The sequence below is a fragment of the Octopus sinensis genome, linkage group LG26 (genome assembly GCF_006345805.1).
Source record: "Octopus sinensis linkage group LG26, ASM634580v1, whole genome shotgun sequence".
NCBI classification, from domain to species: domain Eukaryota; kingdom Metazoa; phylum Mollusca; class Cephalopoda; order Octopoda; family Octopodidae; genus Octopus; species Octopus sinensis.
The window spans coordinates 4899053-4911485 of NC_043022.1; the positions used below are offsets into that span (position 1 = coordinate 4899053).

The 12433-nt window shown below is 39.7% G+C and overlaps 1 long non-coding RNA gene across 1 annotated transcript in view; it reads right to left on the minus strand.

Moving 5' to 3' along the window:
- LOC118767984 overlaps window positions 1–8465 on the minus strand; it is a 23600-nt gene extending 15135 nt beyond the window's left edge. Inside the window, exons 1-2 of the long non-coding RNA XR_005003905.1 lie at window positions 8451–8465; window positions 4234–4237 (exon numbers count right to left, since the gene is read on the minus strand). This is a non-coding gene — a long non-coding RNA (uncharacterized LOC118767984). The remainder of the gene's footprint in view (window positions 1–4233; window positions 4238–8450) is intronic.
- Window positions 8466–12433: the final 3968 nt, after the last annotated feature.

A 12433-nucleotide genomic window follows, 5' to 3' on the forward strand; every position in this document is an offset into this window, starting at 1 on the left:
CTCCTTCCTACACCACCAATACCACCACCACTATCACCACCATCATCACTACCGCTACTACTACTGCCGCCCGTACCAAACTCTAAGACCCTAATCCCAACAAGTTGTTTAGTTCTAAAACTCTCCTAAACAGCTTAGCATTTCTTTATTGATTATGGTTTCTGGGGGGGGGGGAAGAATTGGACAAGTTCCCCTCAGGCATTCTGGCTCCCACCTCCAACACATACATATATCTATGTGGGTGGGGGTGTATGCATATATGCATGTATGTATGCATGCATGTATATATGAACGTGTGTACATATGTGTGTGTGTAAATGTGTGTGTATGTATATACAGTGATACAGAAAGATGGATAGATAGATAGACATATGTATACACACATACAAACACACACATATATATATATTTATAATTATACATATACATACATTTATATATATGTATGTATATGCATACACACACACACAAACACATATATACACAGACATGCAAGAAGTATGTAGACACCTTTAATATTCAAAATTTCTGATCTATGCATCTTAATATGCTTTCGGCAGTGAAGAATTTACAATGTAATTATTCTTTTTCATTCCAGGTGCCATTAAATTAAACATTTTCGAAGAGTAACCTTGCCACGCACAAAAATTTCAGCAGAACTGTCAGATTTTCAAAGAGGTCGTATTTTGGGGCAATCTGAGCTGGTCTCAGCCAGCAAAAAATTGCTAAAAATCTTCAAATTCCTCTTGCTACTGTTTATAGAATTATGGTGCAATTCAAAAGCCAAGGAAAAGAATCAACAGATTCTTGTCCCGACCAACCTGGGCCCTCAGAAAGGAAGCTTCAATGTTTGAAGAAAATTGTGGAAAACGAACGCCATTCGAAGGATTCTGACATTGCAAAACAGCTAGAAGTTAGTCCAAGAATGTGGGTTACATATCTGCATAAGCTTGGATATTATGGACGATCAGCTAGGAGAAAACCTCTCCTTCAACCAATTAATATTATGAAAAGAAATGGGCTAAAGATATGTCAGAAAAATTTTGTTCAATTTGGAATAGAATGATTTTCTCAGATGAATCCAGATTTGTATTATTTTCAAAACAGTGGATGTGTTTGGGTCTGGAGGCTTCCCAATCAAGAATTTGATTTGAAAATGGGATAAAAAAGCTTCCTTGGCTGAGTCAATCTCCTGACATGAACCCAATTGAAAATCTTTGGAGCATACTAGATAGAGCTATAGGAAAAACTCAACAGAAACCTAAATCTAAAGATGAATTGTTTCGATTGTTGTGTGAAAAGTGGTCAAAAGTCCCACAAGAGACAATCACAAAGCGCATCAGTTCAATGCCAAAAATAGTTTCTGAATTAAAAACTGCAAATGGAATGTCAACTAAATACTAAAGTATGTTTGACTGCGGCCATGCTGGAGCACCGCCTTTAGTTGAGCAAATCAACCCCAGAACTTATTCTTTGTAAGCCCAGTACTTATTCTATCGGTCTCTTTTGCCGAACCGCTAAGTGACGGGGACGTAAACACACCAGCATCAGTTGTCAAGCAATGCTTGGGGGACAAAAACAGATGCACACACACACACACACACATATATATATATATACATATATACGACAGGCTTCTTTCAGTTTCCGTCTACCAAATCCACTCACAAGGCATTGGTCTGCCCGGGGCTATAGCAGAAGACACTTGCCCAAGGTGCCACGCAGTGGGACTGAACCCAGAACCATGTGGTTGGTTAGCAAGCTACTTACCACACAGCCACTCCTGCGCCTATCGATTATATTTCAATTGTTCACTTTGCATATTAAATACAAGATTTTGAAAATTACAGGTGTCTATTTACTTCCTGCATGTGTGTGTGTATACATATATAGACAGATAGATAGAAAAAGAGACCAATAAGATAAGCACCAGGCTTCAAAAAAATTTTAATGTGCTGAGGTCAATTCATTCAACTAAAAATTTAAGGTGGTGCCCCAGCATGGCCACAGTCTAATGACTGAAACAAGTAAAAGATAACATATAATAAAAGATATACATAATCAGAATGTATGGCCAGAAAAAAAATTGAGGGTAAGGACTCCCTTCAGTCAAGAATGACCATAGGATTGCACCAAGAAAGTTCCCCTCCGAGGCAAGGTTGTTTATGGAAGACCAGCAGTCGTCCATGCATACCAGCCTCCCACCTCTTCATACCACTAATGTTATCCAAGGGAAAGGCAAAGGGGCCGATACAGCTTGGCACCTGTGACATTGCAACTCATTTCTACAGATGAGTGAACTGGAGCAATGTGAAATAAAGTGTCTTGCTCAAGAACACAACACAGCCTGGTCCGGGAATTGAACTCACTACCTTGTGATTGTGAGCCTGACATTCTAACCACTGAGCCAATGCACCTTCACATATACTCACACATGCACTCACTACAAAGATAGTATAAGGGTAAAGACCCCCTTAGGTCATGAATGATCATGGGATTGCACCTAGAAAGTTCCCCTCTGAGGCACAAGTCCAGGCAAGGTGGTTTATGGAAGATCAGCAGTCGATCATGCATACCAGCCTCTCCTCTCCTCACCACTGATGTTACCCAAGGGAAAGGCAAAGGGGCTGATACAGCTTGGCACCCATGACATCACAACTCATTTCTACAGTGAGTAAACTGGAGCAACATGATGTAAAGTGTCTTGCTCAAGAACACAACACACAGCCCAGTCTGGAATCGAACTCACTGTCTCATGGTTGTGAGCCTGACACTCTAGCCATTGTGCTCCCTATAATATTTGGTACTTCAGGAAAGAACATACAGAATACTAGATATCTAAAATCTCAGGATTTAGAAATATATCATTGAGAAAATAGTAATTCCGGTTCCTTCTCTCTCGTATTTGAAGCCCTTCGTCTTGTCAAATAAGCCTGCCTCCCTCTCTTTTGTTGTTCTTCTCAGTCAGGGGGGGGTTAGTCTTGCAAGATGCACAAGTAACCTCTTTGGTGCTGATGTCACAACAAAAAAAAAACAGCACACGCGTCTCTCTCTGTTGAGTGGTTGGCATTAGAAAGGGCATGTAGCTGCCATAGAAACCATACTGAAGTGGAGATTGGGGGGGAGGGAGCAGAGGACTTGTTGGAACATACGAAACCCTCCGACCCATGCCAGTGTTGAACATGGACGTTAAATGTAGGAGGACGGGAAGAAGGAAGAAAGACATGGAGGAAGAAGAGAGGAGGAGGGGAAGAAAAAAGACGTGGAGAAGAAAGAGTTCAGAAGAAGAGAAGAAAAAGAAAGTGAAAAGGAACAGAAAAGAGCAAGGAGGAGAGGAGAGGAGGAGGGGAAGAAAGACGTGGAGGAGGAGGAGGGGGGAGAAGAAAGACGTGGAGGAAGAAGAGAGGAGGAGGGGAAGAAAAAAGACGTGGAGAAGAAAGAGTTCAGAAGAGAAGAAAGTGAAAAGGAACAGAGAAGAGCAAGGAGGAGAGGAGAGGAGGAGGGGAAGAAAGACGTGGAGGAGGAGGAGAAGAAAGAGATGCAAAAGAAGAGAAGGAGAAGAAAGAAGAAACTGAAAAGGAACATAGAAGAGCAAGAAGGAGGAGAGGAAGGAGAAGAAAGAAGAAACTGAAAAAGAACATAGAAGTGCAAGAAGGAGGAGAGGAAGGAGAAAAAGAAAAAATTCAGTTGTGTTGATGAGAAGCAGAAGTGAATTGCCATTTGTCAGAGTGATTTTTCATTAAAATGACACGCACACACACACACACACACGTACACACACACACACGCGCGCACACACACACACACACACCTCATATACTTTGATAAACATGTTGTTTATTTAATGCTGTAATTCAAGCAGCAGTTATTAAAACAAAAATAATAACAAATCTCATAAATCAAAACAAAAGACCAAAAACCAAACAAAAACAAAAAAAAACCAGGAACAAAACCGAATTTCTTGAGCTTATTCAGTTGCTTGTCATATTTTCCCCCCAAAACCATCTTTTTCAACTCTTCTATTTTTACTTATATTGTTTCATCGATTTATTTTATTTTATTTTTCTCTTATATTTCCTGTATGTTATTTCCGTTGTTATTTTTAAACGTTATCTGTTGTTTCCTTGAAACATCATTAATATTTCACAAATTTTCTTTATTTTTCTACATAATTTGTATCAATATTCACTTTACCAAATATCTCTTCCAATTTTTTTTTCTCTAACAGACAACTTTTCTGAAATTCTGATTCATTTCCTTCCAAAATAAATACATCTCCTCTTTGATTCGGCAGAATTTCACAAAAATGTCTTCTTCACATTCTATTTTATAATTTCACTTTTTATTTTATTTTCTCTTCCTTTGATTATTCTTGTTTATTTTATTTTCGTTTTCCCATTTTTGGTGCAGTTTGTTTTTCAACAGAATATCATCGATACAGCTTTGTTGAATCAAAGACACAAGGCATGTTTTGTTACTTTTGCATTTCCTGCAAGAATTTTAACGCTTTTCTTCTTTGCACTGCAATCCAATTCCTTGGCTTTCTAAACACTCATTCCATTAACACATATCTTAGGGAATAAAAAGAAAAAAAAATCGCCATTTTCTTACTTTAGAAAACAAGCTAATATTATTATTATTATTATTATTATTATTATTATTATATTCTTAATAGAGTGGTGAGCTGGTAGAATCATTAGGACACCAGGCAAAATGCTTAGCAGTATTTTGTCTGTTGTTACATTCCGAGTTCAAATTCCACTGAGGTCAACATTGCCGTTCATCCTTTCAAGGTTGACAAATTAAGTACCAGTTGAGTACTAGGGTCGATGTAATCAGCTAGTCCCCTCCCCACAAATTTCAGGCCTTGTGCATTCAGTAGAAAGGATTATTATTATTATTGTTGTTGTTGTTGTTGTTGTGGTTGAGGCAGCAAGCTGGCAGAATCCTTAGGGGGCTGAGTCATTGTTTTGCTACATTTTGTCTGTCACTAGGTTCTGAGTTCAATTTCCACCGAGGTTAACTTTGCCTTTCATCTTTTCAAGGTCGATGAAATTAGTACCAGCTATGCACTGGGGTTGATGATTGGTCTATTGCCAGCATCCTCTGAGTGGCAGATTAGGTATGATAAGGATGATGATGACGGTGATGATGATGATGACAAAGGTGATGATGACCATGGTGATGATGATGACAACAGTGATGATGATGATGATGATGACAATAATAATGGAGATGATGATAAGGATGATGATGACAGTGATAAGGGTGATGGTGATGATGACAAAGGTAATGATGACGATGGTGATGATGATAAGGATGATGATGACAGTGATAAGGGTGATGATGACGGTGATGATGATGATGACAAAGGTAATGATGACGATGGTGATGATGATGACAATGGTGGTGGTGATGATTATGACTGATGATGATGACTGATGATGATGACAATAGTGATGATGATGATGCCAACGACGACAGTGATGATGATGACAATGATGACAAAAATGTGTGGACACGCGCTTAGATAATGCCACCTGCAACAATTTGTGGGTTCCTTTTGTTAGGCTCGTCTTTCCGCAGCTCGTTAACTTTACCTTTCATCCTTTCGGAATCAATAAATTAAGTGAAACACTGGGATCAATGTAATCGACTGGACCCCTCCCCTCAAATTCCAGGCCTTGTGCCTATAGTAATAAGGATTATTACGTTCTGAGTTCAAATTCCGCCGAGGTCGACTTTACCTTTCATCCTTTCGGGGTCGATAAATTAAGTACCAGTTACGCACTGGGGTCGATGTAATTGACTTAATACCTATGTCTGTCCTTGTTTGTCCCCTCTATGTTTAGCCCCTTGTGGGTAATAAAGAAATAGGTATTTCGTCTGCCGCTACGTTCTGAGTTCAAATTCTGCCAGGGCGACTTTGCCTTTCATCCTTTCGGGGTCGATAAATTAAGTACCAGTTACACACTGGGGTCGATGTAATTGACTTAATACCTATGTCTGTCCTTGTTTGTCCCCTCTATGTTTAGCCCCTTGTGGGTAATAAAGAAATAGGTATTTCGTCTGCCGCTACGTTCTGAGTTCAAATTCTGCCAGGGCGACTTTGCCTTTCATCCTTTCGGGGTCGATAAATTAAGTACCAGTTACGCACTGGGGTCGATGTAATTGACTTAATCCGTTCGTCCTTGTTTGTCCCCTCTGTGTTTAGCCCCTTGTGGGTAGTAAAGAAATAAAAATTATTATTATTATTTTTAAGGCGGCGAGCTGGCAGAATCATTAATGTGCCGGGCAAAAATGTTTAGCAGCATTTCGTCCATCCTTACGTTCTGAGTTCAAATTCTGCCGAGGTTGACTTAGTTTTTCATCCTTTCAGGGTCGATGAAGTTGTCTTATCCCATCTCCCAAAATTGCTGTCCTTGTGGCAAAATTTGAAACTATTATTATAATAGGCGCAGGAGTGGCTTTGTGGTAAGTAGCTTGCTAACCAACCACATGGTTCCGGGTTCAGTCCCGCTGCGTGGCATCTTGGGCAAGTGTCTTCTGCTATAGCCCCGGGCCGACCAATGCCTTGTGAGTGGATTTTGTAGACGGAAACTGAAAGAAGCCTGTCGTATATATGTATGTGTATATATATATATATATATATATATATATATATGTGTGTGTGTGTGTTTGTGTGTCTGTGTTTGTCTCCCTAGCATTGCTTGACAACCGATGCTGGTGTGTTTACGTCCCTGTCACTTACCGGTTCGGCAAAAGAGACCGATAGAATAAGTACTGGGCTTACAAAAGAATAAGTCCTGGGGTCGAGTTGCTCGACTAAAAGCAGTGCTCCAGCATGGCCACAGTCAAAGGACTGAAACAAGTAAAAGAGAAAAGAGAGTATTATTATTTATTGCTTTCATGTTTGCTCTGACCAGACACGTTTCCAATTTGCTCTCAGCATTTAAAATTTTTTAATTGGAGAAACTGTGTGGAAAATCGTTAATTTTCTTTCTCTTTTATGTAAACTTTGAACATAAAAGGGTAAAGATTAATTTTTTATTTTTGCAGTTTTTCAACCATTTGGGAGAGGAAAAAAACAACAAGACTTTAATATCTAAAAGAAATTGTTAATTTTTGCTGTCAGACATTTGATTATAGTGATAAAAACAGGAAACCCCTTAAAATTTCTATAGGAAAAAAAAGACAAGCAAGCAGACAAGATAAATGTTTGTTCTTAAAATAGTGAAAAACAGAAAGAAGTGATATTTTTACAACTAAATACCTCCCTTAACAGCTATTCAACACACAAAAGTTATCCAAGCCAAAATGTTAAGAGAAAAAAATAAAAAATATTTTGCCAGTGCTGCTAGCCAAAAGGAAATTTTAAACAGGAGTTGACTAATGGAGAAGCTGTGAGAATGGCATAAATATGTGACCAAGGAAAATGCTTTCCTACTCATGGCTTTATACAAATTGACAGAGGAAGAGGAAAAGAAAATTAGGGAGGAGATTTTTTAGTTGCTCTCAAAATAGCATTTGAAGAAAGTCTTAGCTGATGCATAAGGGTGTAACAGGATCTGGAATTGGTATCACTGAAGGGGTGTCGATCCGATCCCGTCACATACAATTTAGGTAGATATAACAGACAAAGTCAGGTTATCGGTGAAAGACAGCAGTGTTGTTTATTATTCGTGATGGTGTACGAATTTCTGAAGGGAAAACGACAGCCGAATCTGTTGTACAGCTTCTTGTTCGTTGGTTGAAGTGATTCGATGTCGTCCGCGGCTAAGTCGGTGTAGTTATCAGAGACTACCAAATGCACATCTGTTCACGATGGCTGAAATGGCCAGAGAGAGTGATCGAGTTGATCGAGAGTGATCGATGGTGTTCCTAAGGGGTCAGTTTCCCGCACATGCGCATGCGCGCTGAACCTTACACAGTAGCATCACTACAAGGGTAAAAGAGTGAAGACCTTCTTTAATCATGAATGACCATGGGATTGCACACAGAAAATTCTTCTTTGAGGCACAAGTCCAGGCAAGGTTGTTTATAAAAAAGACCAGCAGTCGCCCATACATATCAGCCTCTCCTCTCCATGCCACCGATGTGAAGGCAAAGGCCGATACAGCTTGGCATCAGTGATGTTGCAACTCATTTCAACAACTGAGTGAATAGGAGCAAAGTGACAAAGTGTCTTGCTCAGGGACACAACACACAGCCCAGTCTGAGAATCGAACTCACAACCCCACAACTGTAAGCCCAATGCTCTAACCACTAAGCCATGTGCCTTCACATAGGTGACATGTAGAACAACGTATATTGCATTGAACAAGCTGGGCATATGGGAACTTGGTGCTCCTTTCTGATTTAACAGTTCCAGTCAAACTGTCCAACCCATGCCAGCATGGAAAGCAGACGTTAAATGATGATGATGATAATGATATACATTCAATATATACATATATATATATACATGCATATACCAAACTGCTATATTTCTTCTCACATACACATACACACACAAGAAGACACATAAATCTGTACATACACAACCACATACATACACATATACACACAAATTATATAGCCTAAATTCAAGTAACAGGAAGCGATGAGGCAACAGGTTCGGTTATATATGCCTACATATATACACTGGCTGAAAAGATGGTCAGACAAAGATAAAAGTCCCCATCAACACGTGCAATATAGACAGAAACTCTTTGACTGGTTTCAGCTTGTGAGCTGTGGCTATGTTTGGTAAGTTGGATCTATTAATATAAATACTTCTATATTTATATTTAAATATTCATCATCTGAATGTCATCAATCTTAGCTTTGTTTCTGTTGGCATGTACCATCATCATCATCATCATCATTTAACATCCATTGTCCATGCTGGCATCGGTTGGACAGTTTGACCAGGGCTGGTAAGCTGGAAGGCTATACCAGACTCCACTGATTTAGCATGGTTTTCTATGGCTGGATGCCCTTCCTAATGCCAGCCACTCTGAGAGTGTAATGGGTGCATTTATGTCCCACCAGCACTGGTGCCATTTGTGTGGCCCCAATATCTATCATGACTGCACTTTTGCTCGGTTTGATGGGTCTTCTTCTCAAGCAAACATAATGCCAAAGGTCTTGGTCATTGCCTCCATGAGGCCCATCACTCACAAGGAATTCAGTCGCTCTTCAGATATCTGCCACGACTGCGATTTTGCTCAGTTTGATGGGTCTTCTTCTCAAGCGTGACATAATGCCAAAAGTCTTGATCATTGCCTCCATGAGGCCCAACACTCAAAAGGAATTCGCCCACTATGCCTCCAATGTGTATATATTGTGTGGAAGCACTCCGTCAGTTACGACGACGAGGGTTCCGGTTGATCCGAATCAACAGAACAGCCTGCTCGTGAAATTAACGTGTAAGTGGCTGAGCACTCCACAGACACGTGCACCCTTAACGTAGTTCTCGGGGATATTCAGCGTGACACAGAGAGTGACAAGGCCGGCCCTTTGAAATACAGGTACAACAGAAACAGGAAGTAAGAGTGAGAGAATGTTGTGGTGAAAGAGTACAGCAGGGATCACCACCACCCCCTGCCGGAGCCTTGTGGAGCTTTAGGTGTTTTCGCTCAATAAACATTCACAACGCCCAGTCTGGGAATCGAAACCGCGATCCTATGACCGCGAGTCCGCTGCCCTAACCACTGGGCCATTGCGACTCCGTGTATGTATTACTTAAAGTAGAAGAAAGTTGTGGACGAGGGAGTCCCGGGAAGACATGGGATGAAGTACTGAAGGCCATTCTCAAAATGCTGAACCTTTTGAAAAAGATGACAGAGGGCCGAGATATGTGGCACATTGCTGTACTCGAGAAGACTTGCCCACCACAACAGAATTCAGATCCTAAAACCAAGGTACTACTGAAAGAGGAATTGGTGTGTGTGTGAAATCTCAATCTGTATTTTTAGGATCACATGATTGGATAAGATGCTAGTGGTGCCTTGCAAGGTGCTGTACAGTGGGACTGAACCTGAAACCATGTGGTTGGAAAGCAAGGTTCTTACAACACAGCCATGCCTTTATATGTGTGTGTACATATGTGTGTGTGTATACACAGACACATATGCAAACATGCATATATATATACATACATACATATGCATTCAATATGTGATCGCATGTGTATTGTTGGCGATTTTTTTTCCTCCTTCTTCTCTTCCTTGGATCTTTCCTTTTTCTATGTTTCTGACAAAGAGCTCCGCTCGAAACATTAAATGCTAAGTTACGGGGGCGTAAACACACCAACATCGGTTGTCAAGCGATGTTGGGGGAACAAATACAGACACACAAACATACACACACACACACATATATATATATATACCGGAGTAAACACATAAATGTGAAACAAGGTGGAAAAAAGAGTACTCAAATACCAGTGGTAGAGTAATATGCTTTATTTAAAGCAGCAGAAAATTCAACAAAATCTGTTACTCTGAGTTTCTCGTTGCCGTTCATCAAACAGTTTTTCTAGCAAAAACTGTCTGATGAACAGCAACGAGAAACTCAGAGTAACAGATTTTGTTGAATTTTCTGCTGCTTAAATAAAGTATATATATATATATATATATATATATATATATATATATACGACAGGCTTCTTTCAGTTTCTGTCTACCAAATCCACTCACAAGGATTTGGTTGGCCCAAGGCTATAGTAGAAGACATTTGCCCAAGGTGCCATGCAGTGGGAATGAACCCGGAACCATGAGGTTGGTAAGCAAGCTACTTACCACACAGCGAAAGCTACATACATATATATATATATATATATTATATATATATATATATATATGTATATACATGCATACATACATGTGTATAGATATATATTTATATAGGTGAAATAGGTTTTCCAAATTTCAAATTGAATAACTGGTAGATGCCGGCAAAGGACAGGGGTAGGATGTTCTAGGCTGTGTTTAGCCATTGTTGTTGTTGTTGTTGAGGATGACAATGATGATGGTGGTGGCGGTGGTGATGCATGGTGACAAGAACACAGGGAGATGGATAAGTTTAAATGATGTTGCAACAAGAACAGTTTATTCAAATTTGCAGCAGTTAAAAACAGTTTTATGAAATCCTGAAAAAAAGATGTGAAATGAAATCATCACCATCATCATCATCATCATCATCATCACCACCCCACCGTCATCATTGTTATTATTGTGGTGAATTGTTACTATTTTTATAAAATGTTATTTGTATTGATATTATTATTATTATCATTATTATTATTATTATTATTACTGGGTTTTTTTTTCTTTTGCCAGGTTAGAAATAGCTTTTAATATCCTATTGAAAGTAGCTTCCACAGGGAAATAGCTGTGCGTGTGTTCATGTGTGTATGTGTGTGTGTGTGTGTGTATGTGTGTGTGTGTGTGTGTGTGTGTGTGTATGTGTGTCTCTGTGTGTGTGTCTCTGTGTGTGTGTGTGTGTGTGTGTGTGTGTGTGTGTGTGTGTGTGTGTGTGTGTCTGTGCGTGTGTGTGCATGTGTATGTGTGTGTCTGTGTGTGTGTGTATGTGTGTGTGTACGTGTGTGTGTGTCTGTGTGTGTGTGTGTGTCTGTGTGTGTGTGTGTGCGTGTGTGCCTGTGTGTGTGTGGTGTGTGTGTGTGTGCGTTCAATTATTTTCAATAGGGAAGACTTTATATACAGTGGCCCCTTCTCAGTGTGCTGAAAGGAAACAGAACGCAAATGAAAAGTCAAAATAAATAAATAAATAAAAAAAGTAAAAATAAAGATAAAAAGGTAAAAGGGAAATCGGGTGAGGGGAAAGAAAATGGAAAGATGAAATGAAGAAAAACGAAGAAGAAATATTGAGAATTTTGTGCTTCCAGCACCACCTCCCACGCCACCTCCAAGACTGGCATCACAGCATCGGTAGCATCGCTCGTATTCCCTCTCGTCCAAGAATCACTTAACTTGAAGATTTCGATATTTACTTAAGGGTAAAAAAATGAAAGAAATGCTATAATGATGATGATGGTGCTGATGATGACAACAGTGATGATGATGACGATAATAATGGATATGATGATGATAAGGATGATGATGACGGTGATGATGATGACAGTGATAAGGATGATGATGACGGTGATGATGATGACAGTGATAAGGATGATGATGACGGTGATGATGATGATGACGGTGATGATGATGACGGTGATGATGATGACGACAAAGGCGATGATGACGATGGTGATGATGATGACAATAATAATGGAGATGATGATGATAAGGATGATGATGATGATGGTGATGATGATGATGACAAAGATGATGATGACGATGGTGATGACAACAGTGAAGATGATGACAATAATAATGGAGATGATAAGGATGATGATGATGGTGATGATGATGATGATAGTGATAAGGAT